This window comes from Manis pentadactyla, chromosome 9 (genome assembly GCF_030020395.1).
Source record: "Manis pentadactyla isolate mManPen7 chromosome 9, mManPen7.hap1, whole genome shotgun sequence".
In the NCBI taxonomy this organism is placed as follows: Eukaryota; Metazoa; Chordata; class Mammalia; order Pholidota; family Manidae; genus Manis; species Manis pentadactyla.
Genome location: NC_080027.1, coordinates 128,101,860 through 128,122,094, shown reverse-complemented (window position 1 = coordinate 128,122,094; position 20,235 = coordinate 128,101,860). Strand labels below are relative to the sequence as shown.

Here is a 20,235-nt window from a genome sequence, read left to right as displayed (position 1 = left end):
CATTATGTAGTGTCCTTCTTTATCTCTTGTTACTTTCTTTGTTTTGAAGTCTATTTTGTCTGATATTAGTACTGCAACCCCTGCTTTCTTCTCACTGTTGTTTGCTTGAAATATGTTTTTCCATCCCTTGACTTTTAGTCTGTACATGTCTTTGGGTTTGAGGTGAGTTTCTTGTAAGCAGCATATAGATGGGTCTTGCTTTTTTATCCATTCTGTTACTCTGTGTCTTTTGATTGGTGCATTCAACCCATTAACATTTAGGGTGACTATTGAAAGATATGTACTTATTGCCATTGCAGGCTTTAAATTCGTGGTTACCAAAGGTTCAAGGTTAGCCTCTTTAGTATCTTACTGCCTAACTTAGCTCGCTTATTGAGCTGTTATATACACTGTCTGGAGATTCTTTTCTTCTCTCCCTTCTTGTTCCTCCTCCTCGATTCTTCATATGTTGGGTGTTTTGTGCTGTGCTCCTTCTAGGAGTGCTCCCATCTAGAGCAGTCCCTGTAAGATGTTCTGTAGAGGTGGTTTGTGGAAAGCAAATTCCCTCAGCTTTTGTTTGTCTGGGAATTGTTTAATCCCACCGTCATATTTGAATGATAGTCGTGCTGGATACAGTATCCTTGGTTCAAGGCCCTTCTGTTTCATTGTATTAAATATATCATGCCATTCTCTTCTGGCCTGTAGGGTTTCTGTTGAGAAATCTGACGTTAGCCTGATGGGTTTTCCTTTATAGGTGACCTTTTTCTCTCTAGCTGCCTTTAACACTCTTTCCTTGTCCTTGATCTTTGCCATTTTAATTATTATGTGTCTTGGTGTTGCCCTTCTTGGATCCTTTCTGTTGGGGGTTCTGTGTATTTCCGTGGTCTGTTTGATTACTTCCTCCCCCAGTGTGGGGAAGTTTTCAGCAATTATTTCTTCTAAGATACTTTCCATCTCTTTGCCTCTCTCTTCTTCTTCTGGGACCCCTATAATACGGATATTGCTCCTTTTAGATTGGTCACACAGTTCTCTTAATATTGTTTCATTCCTGGAGATCCTTTTGTCTCTCTCTATGTCAGCTTCCATGCGTTCCTGTTCTCTGATTTCAATTCCATCAATGGCCTCTTGCATTCTATCCATTCTGCTTATAAACCCTTCCAGAGTTTGTTTCATTTCTGCGATCTCCTTTCTGGCATCTGTGATCTCTTTCCGGACTTCATCCCATTTTTCTTGCGTATTTCTCTGCATCTCTGTCAGCATGTTTATGATTCTTATTTTGAATTCTTTGTCAGGAAGACTGGTTAGGTCTGTCTCCTTCTCTGGTGTTGTCTCTGTGATCTTTGTCTGCCTGTAGCTTTGCCTTTTCATGGTGATAGGAATAGTCTGCAGAACTGGGACGAGTGACGGCTGGAAGGACTTCCTTTCTTGTTGGTTTGTGGCCCTCCTCTCCTGGGAGAACAGCGGCCTCTAGTGGCTTGTGCTGCGCAGCTGCGCGCAGACAGGGTTTCTGCTTCCTGCCCGGCTGCTATGGAGTTAATCTCCGCTGTTGCTGTGGGCGTGGCCTGGCTCAGGCAGCTACTCCAAAATGGTGGAGTCGCGTTGGAGCAGGAGCTGCTGGGAGGCTATTTATCTCCGTAAGGGGCCTCCCTGCTCCCTGCAGCCCAGGGGTTAGGGTGCCCAGAGGTCCCAGATTTCCTACCTCTGAATTAAGTGGCCCGCCCTGCCCCTTTAAGACTTCCAAAAAGCACCCGCCAAAACAAAACAACGACCACAAAAAAAAAACAAGAAAAAAAAATTTTTTTAATTAAAAAAAAAAAAATTTTTATTTAAAAAAAAAAAAAGGTGGTCGTTCGTTTTTCTTTATTCTCCGGTGCCAGCCTCAGGCCTCTGCTCACCGGTCTTTCTGCCCTGTTTCCCTAATATTGGGGTCCCTGTCCCTTTAAGACTTCCAAACAGCGCTCGCCAAAACAAAGCAGCAAAAAAGCAAAAAAAAAAAAAAATGGTCGCGCGCTTTTCTTATGTCCTCTGTCGCCCAACCTCCAGTGCCTGCTCACTGTTCTTGCTGCCCTGTTTTCCCAGTATCGAGGGCCCTACACTCTGGCCCGGATGGCTGGGGCTGGGTGTTCGGCAGTCCTGGGCTCCGTCTCCCTCCCGCTCTGCCTGCTCTTCTCCCGCCGGGAGCTGGGGGGAGGGGCGCTCGGCTCCCGCGGGGCCGGGGCTTGTATCTTACCCCCTTCGCGAGGCGCTGGGTTCTCTCAGGTGTGGATGTGGTCTGGATATTGTCCTGTGTCCTCTGGTCTTTATTCTAGGAAGGGTTGTCTTTGTTATATTTTCATAGATATATGTTGTTTTGGGAGGAGATTTCCGCTGCTCTACTCACGCCGCCATCTTCCACCCCACCTCCTTTTTCTGTTTTTAAAACATGCTTTTTCTTTTTCTTAATTATGCCCAAACTGATTGAAACATTAAAAAACTATTGTTCTGAAAGTTTCTTCACACTAAGGAGAGCGTTGTACTAATACCTATGAGTAGCACACACTGAAGTGTAAGTTCATTTTGTGTATGTTTTTCTTCTGTTCTTAAGAATCGAGACCAAGGCGTTCCTCGTGCCGGCCGTGGGGTGCCACCCATGGCAGAGGCCTGAGCGTGGGGTGAAATGTTGGTTTGATTGAGAACACACCTTCTTCAGGTAGCCTGAACTGTGGTGTGTGTCCACACACCGTTGGGTGCAGGCTTGTGTGTATAACACAAGGGTATAACATGAGGGTATATATGAGGGTATAACAGTGGATGCAGGGAGCCGAGGAAGGATAGAGGTGGCCCTGTTACTTGTTCCAGTGGAGTTTACATAACAAATTTCATACAGATATCGGAAGCTGTGTCTTATTAGAAGAAAGGTGTTGCTCTGTGTGATTGGTGATTGGTTGTTGATTGTCTCTCAGGTAAGTTGTCGTCTCGGTTTCTGTTTCCTGAAGCTGTACCAGTGCATGCTCAGATATTGAAAGTGAAAATGGAAATCTATAAATCATTTTCTTTGTTAAAAAAGTACACAGTATCTTGGTCCTAGAATATCACCTTATCTGAAAGTGGCTATGCATTGCAAAAAAGAGATAATTTATGCTGCAATTCCTTAACTAGCGGGAGGATTTATGTTACTGGATCACCTTTCTCATAGTCATTTTATTTAAACTTACAGTGAGTATGTTTAGAACAATAACCTGATTAATGGAAATCATCTTGACTTGTGAAAGGATTTGAAATTATTTTCATAGCTATTGAAATATCCTCCTGCTTGCTTGATTTTCTGGTCAGTGATGAGTTCAGGTGATGTTAAGGCATCAATTGTGATATTTGGTGAAATAGAATATGAAATCCATTAAAATAAATATTTTGGTTTTTTTGAACTTCCTCTTACCTTTGCAGTTTCCCTTAAAGGTTTGAAATGCCAGGATGCCATGTAAAGAACACCTTGTTGCTTAGTGTTGTTATTTGCCAGCTAGCGTGCAGGCTGGCAGGGAGAATCAGACTGCAAGTGGCTGAGCAGGCAAGCGAGCAGGTTGACCTGCCGCCGGTCCACAGGTGCCCAGAGTGGACAGTGGGACTCAGTGATGAGAGCAAAACGGTTTGTGAGAGATGGCAAACAGGAGCGTCAGCGTATGATGCTGGTTCTCCTGCCCAGAGGGCCCACAGAGGTGAGACGGACTGGCCGGTGGCTCGGTGTGCACTCACTTGGGCCTTAGCCAAGGAGTCGAGGGCTCAGGGCTCAACTCCTTCTGAAGCAAGCAGTAAGCAAGCCGGCCCTCCCTGGGGAATCAGACGGGGAGCAGGCGTCCTGCTGTCCTGCTGAGGGTGCCATGAACCTCTTGGCAGCCGCAGACACAGCCGAGGATGGAACTGGTCGGTGTACTTGCAGTTTGCTGCCCTTGGTAAGGGTGCAGTGATGCCTGGGGCCCGTGTCAGCCTCTCCCAATAGTCTGTCCTCCAGCCATATGCGTTCTTGGCTGAGCCCAGATTTTTAAATGAGTTTGCCACACCCTCAGCAGTTCTGATTAGGTGCTTTCAGGAGCTGAGACCAAATCCATTCACATTGTCTGTACAACACTTGATAAAGATGATTATCAATAGCATGAGTCCAACCAGCTATGTTCATGGCAGCTGGGTACCCTAGGATTCTGGACTGAGCTGACTGAGTCCCGGAGAGTATCAATGGGTATTTCAGGTGGTCATTCAGCTTCCTTTCCAGTTAGGATATATGGATTATCCACTTGTCCAGGGGTATTAATTCATACATGTCCTGCTCAGCCAGGATTTAGTTTAAGGTTAGAATGTGATCCGTTATGGTTTGTGCAAGGGAGAATAAACTCACCTACTGACCCTCTAGATCTTGCATGGTTTTATTGACTCTGCTGCTAAAGTGAAGGACCGGTTCCTGACCCTTTGCTGTAAGGCATGAACCCCACTGCCGGGAAGGGTACCTGCCCTGCTGCCTGGCACCTGGAGTCTGTATCCCCGGGTAGGACAGCCTGGTTGAGGTGCATGTCTCCAAGATCCAAGCAGTCCTGCCAAGTGCCAGGCCTCTTTTTTGGTACTGGGGCCTAGAGGGTGAGTAATTTTTCCTTTACTGCCTTGGGATAGCCCACATGGCTCCCAAGAATTGCAGTTGGCTGTCTGGATTAATGATCCTGGGCTTTCCTGTGAGCATCTGCACCAAAGCTGTTACCGCCTGCACTTTATTTTGAGCCTTTTGGCCTGTTGTCATCAGTGTAGTGGAATCCAGTCATTCCTGAAGGGAAAAGGGCTTGTTGTATATTGCGTTGCAAAGAGCAAGGTGATTCACATGTCTGGTGGCTGCTCAGTAACCAATCTTGGAACCAGGTGAAGGTAAAATTGATCTTGTTCTTCTGTTACCAAAGGGATTGAGAAAGAGGCATTAGCAGTGGCCAGGAAGGCCTGCCAGGTGCCAGCAGTCGGTGCAGGTGATTCACTCACAGGCATAGCACCTGGAACAGCCAGGGCAGTGGGGCACCGGCTTGGGCCGCTGAGAACCCCGAGGCCTGCAGCTGCCGTGGGCCTTCCCAGGCGCGCAAGGGCGCTCCACTGAGGTGGCGCATCCCTCCGTATTTCTGCCGCCTTTGGGTCTTCAGACAAGGCTGTGTTTTCCTTTCCTTCTCCAAGGATTCTGTACTGGTTTTGTTGTAGAACATGGAGGGAAGGTCTGCTGTGTACTTGCACTTTTGTCACCTAGAAGCAGGTCTTCCAAGTTGGGAAGATCCTGGACTTAGTGGGCTCTGACAGTGCAAATACGGTGTGTCCATCGCTGACAGCAAGCGTCCTTCAGGCAGTGCGAGCAGCGGGGTGCACAGCCCTGGCCCCGCCTGGATGGCTTCAGTGACTTGTTCTCCTTCTGTTCTGTTACCAGACCCAGCCAGTTGAATGTGTAGCCTCTGCCCTTGGAGACAAGCTGATATGATGCCGCTTGAGCATCAGTATGCAAAAGGGCCAGAAGGTTGTATCCTGTCCCCGGTCCCTCCATCCTGCAGTCCTCTGGGGACAGGGAGCCCTTGCTCCGCTCACGGTCCCGGGATAAGGGCACTGGGCTCGTGGTGGGGCTCCTGAAAGGGCCGTTTGTTTTGAAGTCGCTGCTCGGCTTTGTGGCTCCTCCGGTAGTGGGGGGCTGACTTCCGTGGAGGATTCGATTCCTTAGGGGCACTTTTGGTGTCAGTCAGCTGCCTGCCTGGAGCCCGCAGTTCAGTCTCTGGACCACGTTTCTGCAGTGCTCCTCACAGCCCGCGCTTCTCAGGGGGCACCACTCTTTTAGGAAGAACCCAGACCTCATAGGGAGTGCCGGGGGAGCAGGATTCCTGAGGGGAGGCTGAGTGGTGAGCCCGTGGACTCCATAGGTCACAGAAGTAGACAGACGGCGGCCAGAGCGACCATAGTGAAGCGCAGCAGATGGCAGGAGCATCCGCGTGGTGGCTGGTCCTGCTCACAGGTGCCACGGTGAGCCCCCCCCCCCCGGGATGGTGGCTGTGATCGCCCTGAGTGGGGTGGGGCTAAGGAACTCAGGACTAAGGGCCCAGGGCTCACTGCAAAAAGTAGCAGGCAAATCTGTCACCCTGTGGGTGTGAGCACCTGGGGAGCTTTGCAGTAGTGACCTGAGACCGTGTCAGTCTGTGTGTGGAGGGCAGGAGCCGTGGAGGGCAGGAGCCACAGAGGAAGGAGGCGGGCCTCTGCAGGGTGGTGTCAGGTCTAACAAGCAAGGGACTTCACGCTAGGCTTGTCTTGGGTGGCCGCAAAATGGGGAGATCTCCACACTCGCCCACCAGAACCTTCAAAGGTTTATATGGGAGCCTACCTGGGTCCAGTCATGTCCAGTACCCCGAGGTCTCAGCACCACATCACTCTCTCAGGGCGGTGCCCTGGGGGCGGCCTCTGGAGTGGGTGTGCGGGGAGGGTGGGTGGCAGGTGAGGAGCCTCTGGTTGCTGGGGTCCCGCTCAGGGTCAGCCATGCTCATATCTTCTAGAGGACTTTCCCCAACACGCCCTCAACCAGGCAGTGAGCATTTCGCTGATGTTACACTGTGGTGACCTTGACTGACCGCTGGCTGTGGAAAGGGCTTGGGTCCAAGGATGGTGGGACCTTGTAGTTTGGCGACTCGGTGAGGCCACGCAGGGACATGGGGCCTGTGGGAGCCTGGCTGTCCTGACATTGTTAGTAACATAGAAGACCTAAAATAGTGTAAGAATAGGTATTTTTTTCAAATAGCACACGTGTAATAGTATATAGTACATCACACTTGAGTTCTGCTTTCAGAGTCAATGAAGTACTTCCGTCAGTAGCGTCACCGAACAATCCGACCACTCCGGGAAGCAGGTCAGGGGGGTGTCTCATACCCGTTTCACAGAGAAGGAACCCGCCGTGCACGGAGGCTGGAGGGCGCGGCGGAACCGGACTGTGGGCCGTGTCTGTTGGTCAACTCTTGCGTCTCCTTTTGACTAGCCTGATGTATGCTTGAGTGAGCAGAAAATAATGGTTTGTAGATTATGAATAATACTTTGCCAGTGGATATTCAGTAAATTTATTATTCTCTTGAGGCTTCTTTTAAAATCCTAACTTAACCATTGGCTTTGGAAGTACCTCAGCGTTAAAGTTTAGTTCAGTGCATATGTGGCTTACTATGTATTTTGAATGTAAGTGTGAAGTAAGAGTTTACTGGTTTTAGTGTTACATAGGAAAAAAAAGAATGAAAGGGATGTCATTTGAAATAATAGACATTTAAAATTTTGTTATTCTTGATTATGATGTAATAAATCTCTGATTATATGAACCAACATCTTATAATTTGATTAGTTATATTTAAAGCACAATTGAGAGAAAAAGTAGGTGTTTGCCTCAAGTTAAAAGAATTACGGTTCATTCTGAGTAGAAGTAACAGGATGCTACTGAGGAGCATATCGTAGCCATTAAGCTGCTGTGCGGTCTGACTTTCTGGTAGTCCTTTTGGTTTTTAATAACTTTTGGTTGAAAATTCTTTCCAGGGAACAACTTGTATATAGATTTTCAGCTTGGGAGCAACAAATATCTCATGACCCACTTGCGGGTTCTTTAAACATTCAGATTAACGTTAAGGGCTTTAAAGATGAAGGCTAATTTTGTTTCAAAATATTTATTCTTGTGGAACCAACAGTTTTAAGTTATTTTATTCATTCCTTTAGGGCTACGTTATTTTTAGCTACTCAGAATAGCTACTAAGCTTAGATGATAAACTTATAAAACTTAACAAAAATGTGACTACCCAGTTAGAGCATTTAAATTAAATAAAGGGATCAATTTAAGAAAGAATGCAAAAGAATTTGTATCCTAACTGATCTGAAAGTTAAACTTTAGATTTCAATCATTTAAAAAAGAAAGAGAAGGGTATCATTTTGTTTACCTATGTGATTTGTGTTGCTTTGTAAACAGATATTTTAATTTGTCAGGTTCCTCAGAGAGACCAGTAGGATACATGTTTGAACACACACACACAGTATCCCTCTCTCCGTAGATGTGGTCGCTTAACCTGCATCTAACTGTGCATACACACCCACATGTGCCCATATATGAAGAAGAAGTTTATGTAAGGAATTGGCTCCTGTGCTTCTGGAGGCAGGGGGGGACCACACGCTGGTATCAGTGAGCTGAGGCCCAGAAAAACTGGTGGTCTAGTTCTAGTTCAAAGCCCAAGCCCTGGGAACCAGGAGAGGCCACAGGCTGTGTGCGAGCTCAAGCCTGAAGGCCTGGGAGCCAAGAGGGCCAGTGCTGTGAGCCCGGCCGGGGGCCCGGAAGCCCAGCGTTCCGGCAAGCTGGGCTGCAGGGCGTGCCCGCCCCGGGGGAGGCAGCCTGCCGAACTCAGTCAGTACAGGTGCTGCCTCACCGCAAGCATGCTCACAGACGTGCTCAGCAATAATATTTAACCAAGTATTGGGGCACCTCAGGACCCAGTCAACTTGGCACTAAAATTAACCATTTCAAACACATACACTCTTAGTCATATTATTTCGAAAAGTGCTTATATTATGTTTGAAACAGGTGAAAATATTGCTTTAGCACTGTTTCCTCTTCCTGAGCACGTGTATATCCAGAGACCCCCCCCATCCCCCACCGATACCATCAAATTGTTGCCGTCAGAGTCCACTGTGGAACCTGCAGTTCAGTCCCTTCGGTCACCTGGGAACATGCCGCCAGATTTCAGGCAGTGGGAGGAAGCAGAACACCCTTGGTGACATCTCCGAATTTCAGCCTCTGTCTCCCTAAATCTGTGTGCACTGATGTTCTCTCACAAAACAAGCAAACCAAGTCAAACTGTCAGAGTGATTTGGAATTCTTGTGTCATTTTCTTTAATGCTTTTTAGACGATTTAGGCTTTAACAAAATGAGATTATTGAGTATGCCATTTTATGGAATGCTAGAAGTAAAGTATAGCTTTTTAAAGTGAGTAATTAGAGTTTAGAAACAGTATTTTTACCTAGAAATATTTTGTTCTTTATTTCCACCGTTTGTTAGGCGATTGGCCCAAGAAAAGGATGATGACTTATTTTATTCCCAACAAGTAGAATTTGTTAGAATATTCGGTTTTCCAAATCAGTAGAAGGATTTTGCTGTTTTCTTTTAGAAATAAATAATGAAGAGGTAGTCACAGATTTTTATATAGGTTTCGTGCCTTTTCTGTTACTTTCTTTGATCATTTTTTATTTTCAAGGTGCTTTAAAACAAGTAGTAACAGATCAGCATTTAAATTCGCAGGTCACTTTTAACTCAGTGGATCAGGAACCTTGGGAACACATGCGGGTCCTGGTTGCTCTTCCTGACCTGTTGCTATTATAAGCAGTGCTGCCTGGAACGTTCTTGTTTGTGTATTATGTCGTTTGGGCCCATGTGCACCTACGACGGCAGGTGGGAGGTCGTAGGGACATTGCCTTACAGTATGTGAGAGTTCCAGTTGTTCCATATGTTGGCTTTATTTTGCCAGAATTTAAAGTGTTTTTAGTCTATGTAATGGACATGAAGTGGTATCCTAGTGTTAGTTTATTTTGCATATCCTTGATGTGTGCTGAGAATGAGTATTTTTTCAATGCTCTTCTGAAAATTACCTGTTCATGCCTTTTGCCAATTAAAAAAAAGAATGGCAATCTTTTGTTTACTGAGTTTTTCAAAGACAAACCCTAGATACCAATTCTGTGTTGGCTGTATGTATTATGGATATTTTTCCCCTGGTCTGTGACTGCACGTTGCACTTTCTCAGTGGTCTCTACTGACACTCAAAGTGTGCTGTCAGTGTTCTGTAATTGTCCTTTTATCCTGCAGCACATTTCTTTTCACTTCAGTGTCATGAAGGTACTTGTCTGTTTCCTTCAAAAAGTTTTAAAGTTTTACGTTGTACATTAGGTCTTTAATCCACTGTGTAGAGTGCAAGGTGGAAATCCTGTGCTTACGTAGGTGCCCACGTAGGTGTGTAAGTATTCATATAAAGTGATTGGCAGCCAGGGGTCCCAGGCCACTTGCTGAACAGGCCGTGCTTCTCCCTTACCTATCATACCTGTTCTGTCAGGTGTGGTTTTCACGTGTGAGTAGTCGTCTGTTTCTCGGCCCTTTTTCTGATACATTGGTTCTATTTTTTCCTGCTTCAGCTGTACTTTGAAAGAGTCTTGGTAACTTTGGGAAAGACCTTTACCTTGGTGGTGATAATTCAAAGATTTAAAAAATGTCTTGCCCTTTTTGGCCCCTTTCATATTTTAGAATGTTTAGCAGACATACAAACACATTTTCCTTTCAGGGAATCACCCACTTCATCCAAGGTTTTAGATTTACTGGTATAAAGTATTTATTTTTTGTGTTTTTCTCTTCTCTCCTTGCCCCACATTTCTTACTCAGCTGGACTTGCACTTAAGCCTGATGCTTGTTGTTTATCTTTCCATTCTCCGTTTTACGTGGTCAGTCATACCATTGGTTTGTCTTTTTCATTAATTTATTTTGAAGAATCAGATTTTAGTTTTGTGGAGTCTTGTTTTTATCTTCTATTTCATTTATTTCTGCGCTTTTTAATTTGCTGGTGTGACTTGGAAATTGATTGGATGTGGGAGAAAAAGCGTTGAAAGAAAGCTCAGTCCACGGTTTCCATCCCAGGGGCCGCGTGGACCAGGGCGCCGGTCGCCTGTTGGGGTTCTGGTGCTGGGCTCAGGAGCAGGGCAAACGCGGCCGGCCTGGTCCGTTCCCGGCTCGGAGCTCTGGCCCCGCAGCCCGTCGGCCTGGCCCGCGCGGCCCTCCTGTGCGCAGTGGTCAGGACAACAGTGGAATCGGAAATTTGCCGGGAAAAAGCCTTCCTGCGACTTTTTAAAAGTTAGAATTGGCATATTTGAATTACAAGTGCTTCTAGAGTAAATGAAATCCTGCCCCGCGGCGTCTGTCACCGTGTCTCCCCGAGCCGCCAGCGCCGGGCTGGAGTCCGCGCGGTCCTGCAGGGCTGGCCCCGGCCCCCAGCACCTCGGCCCAGACCCGGGCCTCCGGCCCCAGACAGACCCCCGGCCCCAGTCCCCCAGCTCCCCGGCCCCTGGCCCCAGTCCCCTGGTCCCCCCGGATCCCCCGGCCCCAGCTCCCCGGCCCCAGACAGACCCCCGGCCCCAGTCCCCCAGCTCCCCGGCCCCTGGCCCCAGTCCCCTGGTCCCCCCGGATCCCCCGGCCCCAGCTCCCCGGCCCCAGACAGACCCCCGGCCCTCCCCTCCGCCCCCCCACCCCCGGCCCGCGCGGGTCTGCACTCGGCGGACGCCTGTCGTGGAGCGCGGAGTAACCGCCCCTTGGAGAAGGGGAGGCCGCGGCTGGGAGTGCGGTTCAGGGACTGCATGTATGCCGTCTGAAGTGACTGTTCCAAACGTTGCGATGGGAGGGCGTGCCGTGTGCTCAGAGAGGGAGGGGAGCTGCCCAGGAGGGGCCCGCGTCCGTCCCGGCGCCAGTCGGGGTGCCCGGACGCAGAGCCGGGCCCGAAGCGGCGGAACCCGCCACGCGCTGACCTCCGCGGCCCTCGTGGCGCGTCGCCGCCGCCGTGGGGCGTGTGGGTCCCGCTCGCGCCGGCCGGTGGGTGGCCCAGGCAGCTGCATTATGAAAAAGAGGATCCTCAGGCGGGCCTCATAGCCAAGGAGGGGTGAGAACTACTGGCCCCTAGTAATGCACTCAGGACCAGTTTTGTTCAAAATGATGTATTAGAAAATAACTCTTACTTAGGTTTAAATGACTGTTTGCTATGGGAGGAATATATTAACACGTAACCAAGAAATGAAGGAAAAGTATTTGCTCACAATCTACATTGCATCTTTTTGGCTTTCTCTTACATATCCTTAGGTACAGTCTTGGATTTAAGTCCGTCCTTCCCTGTGTGGTAGTCCAGCATAGGATGGCCGCTGTCGTTCGTTAATGAAATTGAGTAAGTGCAAATAAAAAGGTAAGCAAAAAGGCGGCTTACTATAGCATTTCTTTTTCTAAAGAGAGGCTTTAAAAATGTTTTTTATGTTAGGAATATGAAACACTGTGCCACTTCTCTTCCATATTATTTTATGACAGGTTTATGGGAAAGGAGGAAGGAGGGAAGAGAGTAAAATGTAGAGGATTAGTAAGGCCCATATGTTATTATCTTAGATTACAAGTAAAGGATTTTGGATTTGCTAAAGAAAATAAAAAAAGTGCCCCCATATAATATCTTTAAAGACATCTACTTTTTGGCATTTTTAACTTTTAATAACATGACCTACTGGCTTTTGCAGTTCAGATTAAGTTAAGAACTGTAATTTTAGTCTCAGAATTAAATAATAAAACTAGCAGACTATTAGGTAACAGATCTTGTATTAATTGAATTACTTGGGAAGTGAGTTACAGTAAAGGCACAACACATATTTCAGTAAGTCAGTGCCTTGGGAAAGTGGTTGGTTGACTCATGGGCGTTCGTTTGCATTTTGGGTCAGGGAACACTTGGTTGATCTCAGGATTTTGTTGCTGGTGCTACTAGCCTTTATATCTAAGACTTTTTTATTTTTTTTAATTTTGGTATCATTAATGTACAGTTACATGAGCAACATTATGGTTACTAGATTACCCCATTATAAAGTCCCCACCACATACCCCATTACAGTCACTGTCCATCAGCGTAGTAAGATGCTATAAAATCACTACTTGTCTTCTCTGTGCTATACTGCTTTTCCCATGTCCCCTGCCCTACATTATGTGTGCTAATCATAATGCCCCTTTTCCCCCCTTCTCCCTCCCTTCCCACCCACTGTCCCCAGTCCCTTTCCCTTTGGTAACTGTTAGTCCATTCTTGGGTTCTGTGAGTCTGCTGCTGTTTTGTTCCTTCAGTTTTTGCTTTGTTCTTATACTCCACAGATGAGTGACATCATGTGGTACTTGTCTTTCTCTGCCTGGCTTATTTTACTGAGCATAATACCCTCTAGCTCCATCCATGTTGTTGCAAATGGTAGGATTTGTTTTCTTCTTGTGGCTGAATAATATTCCACTGTGTATATGTACCACATCTTCTTTATCCATTTATCTACTGATGGACACTTAGGTTGCTTCAAAATCTTGGCTGTTGTAAATAGTGCTGCAATAAACATAGGGGTACATATGTCTTTTTCAAACTGGGCTCCTGCATTCTTACAGTAAATTCCTAGAAGTGGAATTCCTGTATCAAATGGTATTTCTATTTTGAGTTTTTTGAGGAACCTCCATACTGCTTTCCACAATGGTTGAACTAATTTACATTCCCACCAGCAGTGTAGGAGGGTTCCCCTTTCTCCACATCCTCACCAACATTTGTTGTTGTTTGTCTTTTGGATGTTGGTCCAACCTAACTGGTGTGAGGTGATATCTCATTGTGGTTTTAATTTGCATTTCCCTGATGATTAGTGATGTGGATCATCTTTTCATGTGTCTGTTGGCCATCTGAATTTCGTCTTTGGAGAACTGTCTGTTCAGCTCCTCTGCCCATTTTTTAATTGGGTTATTTGCTTTTTGGGTGTTGAGGCATGTGAATTCTTTATATATTTTGGATGTTAACCCCTTGTCGGGTATGTCATTTACAAATATATTCTCCCATACTGTAGGATGCCTTTTTGTTCTGTTGATGGTGTCCTTTGCTGTACAGAAGCTTTTCAGCTTGATGTAGTCCCACTTGTTCGTTTTTGCTTTTGTTTCCCTTGCCCAGGGAGATATGTATATGAAGAAGTTGCTCATGTTTATGTCCAAGAGATTTTTGCCTATGTTTTTTTTTTAAGAGTTTTATGGTTTCATGACTTACATTCAGGTCTTTGATCCATTTTGAGTTTACTTTTGTGTATGGGGTTAGACAATGGTCCAGTTTCATTCTCTTGCATGTAGCTGTCCAGTTTTGCCAAGATGAGCTGTTGAAGAGGCTGTCATTTCCCCATTGTACATCCATGGCTCCTTTATTGTATATTTATTGGCCATATATGCTTGGGTTTATATCAGGGCTCTCTAGTCTGTTCCATTGGTGTATGGGTCTGTTCTTGTGCCAGTACCAGATTGTCTTGATTACTGTGGCTTTGTAGTAGAGCTTGAAGTCAGGAGCATAATCCCCCTGGCTTGATTCTTCCTTCTCAGGATTGCTTTGGCCATTCCAAGTCTTTTGTGGTTCCATATGAATTTTAGAGTGATTTGCTGTAGTTCATTGAAGAATGCTGTTGGTATTTTGGTAGGGATTGCATTGAATCTGTAGATTGCTTTAGGCAGGATGGCCATTTTGACAATATTAATTCTTCCTATCCATGAGCATGGGATGTGTTTCCATTTATTGGTATTTTCTTTAATTTCTCTCATGAGTGTCTTGTAGTTTTCAGAGTATAGGTCTTTCACTTCCTTGGTTAGGTTTATTCCTAGGTATTTTATTCTTTTTGATGCAATTGTGAATGGAATTGTTTTCTTGATTTCTTTTTCTGCTAGTTCATCGTTAGTGTATAGGAATGCAACAGATTTCTGTGTATTAATTTTGTATCCTGCAACTTTGCTGAATTCAGGTATTAGATCTATTAGTTTTGGAGTGGATTCTTTAGGATTTTTAATGTACAGTTTCATGTCATCTGCAAACAGGGACAATTTGACTTCTTCCTGGTTAATCTGGATGCCTTTTATTTCTTTGTGTTGTCTGATTGCCATGGCTAGGACCCCCAGAACTATGTTGAATAAAAGTGGGGAAGGTTGGCATACTTGTCTTGTTCCCAATCTTAAAGGAAAAGCTTTCAGCTTCTCACTGTTTATTATAATGTTGGCTGTGGATTTGTCCTATATGGCCTTTATTATGTTGAGGTACTTTGCCCTCTATACCCTTAATCATTATGTAATATCCTTTGTCTTTTGTTGCTTTCTTTGTTTTGAAGTCTATTTTGTCTGATACAGGTACTACAACTCCTGCTTTTTTCTCCATATTATCTGCATGAAATATCTTTTTCCATCCCTTTACTTTCTGTCTGTATATGTCTTTGGGTTTGAAGTGAGTCACTTGTAGGCAGCCTGTAGCTGGGTCTTATTTTTTTATCCATTTAGTGACTCTGTGTCTTTTGATTGGTGCATTCAGACCATTTACATTTAGGGTGATTATCGATAGGTATGTACTTATTGCCATTGTGCAGGCTTTAGATTCTTGGTTACCAATGGTTCAAGGGTAATTCCCTTACTATCTAGCAGTCTAATTTAACTCACTTAGTATGCTATTATAAACACAACCTAAAGGTTCTTTTTTTTCTTCCTCGTTTTTTTTCTCCTCCATTCTTTGTACATTAGGTATCATATTCTGTACTCTTTCTATTGCTTGGTTGACTTTGGGGGTAATTGATTTGATTTTGCATCTGCTTAGTAATTATTTGTTCTACTTTGCTGCAGTTTTATTTCTCCTGGTGACATCTATTCAGCCTTAGGAATACTTCCATCTATAGGACTCCTTCCAAAATGCATTGTAAAGTTGGTTTGTGGGAGGTAAATTCTCTCAGCTTTTGCTTATCTGAAAATTGTTTAAACCCTCCTTCAAATTTAAATGATAATCTTGCTGGGTAGAGTATTCTTGGTTTGAGGCCCTTCTGCTTCATTCAATTAAATATATCAAGCCACTCCCTACTGACCTGTAAGGTTTCTGTTGAGAAGTCTGATGATAGCCTGATGGGTTTTCCTTTGTATGTGATCTTTTTTTTCTCTCTGGCTGCTTTTAAAAGTCTGTCCTTATCCTTGATCTTTGCTATTTTATTTATTATATGTCTTGATATTGTCTTTCTTGGGTCCCTTGTGTTGGAAGATCTGTGTACCTCCATTGCCTGAGAGACTATCTCCTACCCAGATTGGGGAAGTTTTCAGCAATTACTTTCTCTAAGACACTTTCTATCCCTTTTCCTCTCTCTTCTTCTTCTGGTACCTCTATAATGGGAATATTGTTCTGTCTGGATTGGTCACACAGTTGTCTCAATATTCTTTCATTGTTAGAGATCCTTTTTTCTCTCTGTGCCTCAGCTTGCTTGTATTCCTCTTCCCTAATTTGTATTCCATTACCGTCTCTTCTACTACATCTAATCTGCTTTTACATCCCTCCATTGTATGTTGCATTTCAGATATGGAATTTCTTAATGATTGAATCTGCCTCCAAAATTCGTCCCTGATTTCTTGAATATTTTTCTCTACCTCCATGAGCATGTTTATGATTTTTATTTTGAACTGTCTTTCAGGAAGATTGGTGAATTCAGTTTCACTTGGGCCTTTTTCTGGTGTTTGTGAGATTTTGGTTTGAACTAGGTTCCTTTGCCATTTCACTTTAGTATGTGGTGCACTCTAGTGCCCAGAAGCTCCAGTCCTTGGAGCTGCTTAGGCCCTAGAGTGAGGCTGGGGGTCTAGGGGAGTGGCGCTGGTGCCTGGGGGCAGGAAAGAGCTGTTTCCTGATTCCCGTCTGCAGTGCTGTCTCCACTGTCAGAGGCAGTTGGCTGCGCACACAGGTGTAAGCCTCTGTGTTTGGCGTCTAGCAGTTGTAGGTGGTCTGCACCTCCCCCAGGCTGGCCTGACGCCGGCACAGTGACTGCGGGTTTGTGAGGCGGTGTCGGCAGGCCGGGAGGAAGGCACAGCAGGCTGCGTATCAGAGTGGGGGGGACTTGGAGCTGAGCATCCAGGCAGCCTGAAGCTCCTCAAAGTTCCCAACCTGCTGGGCAGAGCGCACCCAGACAACGTTGTCCCGCTCTGCCCTCCCCTGTGCAGCAAGCTCTGTGCCAACCCTGCCCCTTCAGCAACCCTTTCACTGCTAGGAAGCCTCTCAGACCGCCCGCATTTCCCTTGTCCCATAGCGGCTGGGTGCGGATCCCGTCCTCCACAAATGGCTGGAATCTCAGCCTCTCAAGCACTCTGCCTGTCTTAGCTTTCCAACCCCACTAATCTCCAGAGCACCATGCAATGTAGGTTTCTGCTCCCAAAGCAGACCTCCAGGGCTGGGTGTTCAGCAGTCCCGGGCTTCCACCCACTCTCCGCTCCGTTTCTCTTCCTCCCGCTGGTGAGCTGGGGTGGGGGAGGGGCTTGGGTCCTGCTGGATCCAGGCTTTGGTACGTTACCCTGTTTCGTGAGGTCTGCTGTGTTCTCCAGGTGTATGCAGGCTGGTGCAGCCTTCTTTCCTATTGCTTGTTAGGATTAGTTGTATTAACTATATTTTTATATTATATGTGGTCTTCGGAGAAGTTCTATGCCTCACCTCTCACTCCGCCATCTTGAATCCATCTGTTTAACATATTTTATATATATTAAAATGTGTATTTTATTTATGAAGACATTAGTGGAAAGAGATAAAATATAAATATTTTTGTCTTTTGAAAATATAGATAATGGTATTAAATCAGTATATAAATATTGGTGTTTTCTTATTCAGTAATAGCATTAAGGCTCTGACACTGGACCCATGTTAGGTATGATACAAATAAAATTTTGTTGCTTTTTATTTTCTGTGCTTATTAAACTTACATGCAATATGAGAATTTCATACAGACTTTTATTTTCTAAGCAGAGGCTCTTGACCTCTGAAGAAGTGATTTCTCAGGTATGCAGATTGTTAGATTGAATCAGTTACAAGGTTTTTGTGATTTAAGTATTTATTTTTTCTTTGTTTCTTTTCTTCATAATTTTTAATTGCTTACTCATTGTCACACATCAGTAGGTATAAAGACATTCACTTTATTATAATCTAGCACAAAATTTCTCAAAAGTGTGTTCCTAGAATTAGTCAAGCTGTGGGACGTTAAAAGAGTTATGCAAAGGAAGCATTTTTTTTTTAACTGCAGACCTGCTTGGGTCCTTAGCGCAGTAACGTTCCTTATGACTTTCTAGGAGAGATTCATATGACAAGTAGTATTTCGCTGAGGTCTTTTACCAGGAAATCTTTGTTTTCATGGAATATCTTGTGAAACTGTGGGATACTAGATATGAAATACTGATTTTAATGATTTGGGTCTCACACTGAAAGGTATTCCTAATTCTGATTGGTATCTAGGATTCTCTCCTTTATCCTCCCCTTGTCAGACCCAATGGTATATGAAATCATATCCAACTATATGTAAATACGATTATATGTCACAACCAAGTGGGGTTCATCTAGAAGTTCATTCATTAGGAAATGAATACTGGTTTAACATTCAGAAATGAATCACCATAATAAACCAAAAATTGCCTCAGATACAGAAGAAATATTTTATAAAACTATAACATCTGCTCTTTGTAAAATCTTTGAGCAGGGTAAGAATAGAAAAAGGCATTATCTCAATCTGATAAATCAGGGTATCTAAGAAAACTGTACATTTTTCATTATATTTAATGGTGAAAGATTGGTTTCTTCCTGATTGGAACAAGAAAAGGATATCTGCTCTTTACTTCTTTCCGTTATACCAGAGGTTTCAGATATTGCAGTAAGGCAAGAATCTACAAAAACTACTTGAAATAATAAGTGAGTTTAACAAGTTTGGAAGATAAAGGGTCAATATACAGACAGAAATGAGTTGTATTTCTGTACAGTATCAGAAAATTAAAGTAAAAAAACACATCACTTACAACCTACATTAATATCAACCAATAAAATACTTAGGAAATAACCAGAAAAAAGATGTGAAAGACCAGTATCCTGAAACTGAAAAACATTATTGAAATAAATCAGTCTTAAAATAAATGAGATATCCTGTGTTCATGGGTATAAAGACCCAATATTATTGAAATGTCAGTTCTCCCCAAAGCAATCCCTAGTGTCGATGTAATCTCAGTCAAAATCCCAGTGGGCTTTTTAAAAATAGAAACAGGCTGAGTCTGAAATTCATATTAAAGTCAGATATGTGATTAAGCATTTGTGAAGCACTTTATAATAAAGCTGCACTTAATGCAGTGTAGTGTAGTGGGCTGTGGGTGAGAGGCACTTTTCCAATGCGATTTTAAGTTCATTGAATAGCCATATGGAAAACAGGCTATATATTGACTTTATTTTATGCAGAAATTTAATCCTAGGTTAATTGCACATTTCAGTATGAAAGGTAAAAAAAAGCTTACATTAGAAGATAATGTTTGCAAAGTTAGAGCAGGGAAACAACTCTTCAGTAATACACAAAAACATTAATCATAAAGGAAAAGATTGACTCATTAGCTTATATCAAAGTTTTGCATATCTGTTCATCAGTTAATTGAAAGATGCTGTTGGTAAGATTTTAAAAAGACAAGTCACCAGAGAGAAGAAAATACAAATGACCCATACCTAGGGTATTTTTATTGCTTCTTAAAGAGTGTAATGAAATGGAGATGTATTTTAGTTTCTCCATTTGTTAGTCTCACTTAAATGGATCCTAGTTTGTTAACCTGCAGGAATTTAGTTATATCAAATAATACTGACAAAAGAGCTTAGAAATATTTGCATTGTGCAGAGTGTGTGCACTCCCAGCTCTGGGACAGAGGCCATGCCTGCCCTGTTCACAGCTCAGCTCTTGAGCTTGTGCAGTACTTGGCATGTAGGGGTTTCAGCCTCTGTTTACTGAATTAATGGATGAGTGTTTATAAACAAAATATGCATAGAAGAACAAACAGCCTCATAGGAGGATTGGCTTCTTCAGCTTAAACCTCAGAATCACAGTAAACATTGTGAACACGTACTGAAAGTACCCACATTTTTAGAGTATGCATGAGGTGCGTTTTAGGTATGTAGAACACTGACTGTGACTATAGGAAGCTCACTGGGTACCTTCCCCTACTGGGGAGGGCAAGGAGAAGCTTCTGTTCTATAAGGCATAATGGAGAAGAGAGAATTTCATCTCACAAAACGATTTTATGAACACGTAATGTTATTTTGGAGAAGTGGGATTAGTTGAGAGAATGAATACAGCAGGCCCTGCCTTTAGTTTCTGCAGCCTCAGTTACCCTCAGTCAGTCGTGGTCTGGAAGTAGATGATCTTCCTGGTAAGCAGAAGGTCAGTAGCAGCCTGACACTACGTCACAGTGCCTATGTTATTTACCTCACTTCACCTCATCTTTTAGGCATTTTATCATCTCACTTCATCACAAGAAGCTGGCTGTGGACAGTATAGTAAGATATTTTGGGAGAGACCATATTCATATAACTCATTACTGTGTATTATTTAATTGTTCTATTGTTGTTAATCTCTTACTGTACCTAATTTACAAAATAAACTTTGTCACAGGTATGTATGGATACGGAAAGCGTAGTGCATGTA

General features: G+C 44.1%; 1 protein-coding gene across 8 annotated transcripts in view; it reads left to right on the top strand.

Moving 5' to 3' along the window:
* NEK7 (NIMA related kinase 7) overlaps positions 1 to 20,235 on the top strand; it is a 150,040-nt gene that overhangs the window by 43,923 nt on the left and 85,882 nt on the right. For 2 of the 8 annotated variants that reach the window (XM_057508154.1, XM_057508150.1), the window contains exon 2: positions 11,852 to 11,951. The exons of 5 other annotated variants lie outside the window; for them this stretch is intronic. The gene's annotated coding sequence lies outside the window, so the exon portion shown is untranslated. The remainder of the gene's footprint in view (positions 1 to 11,851; positions 11,952 to 20,235) is intronic. One more of the 8 variants, XM_057508151.1, reaches the window with a different exon arrangement.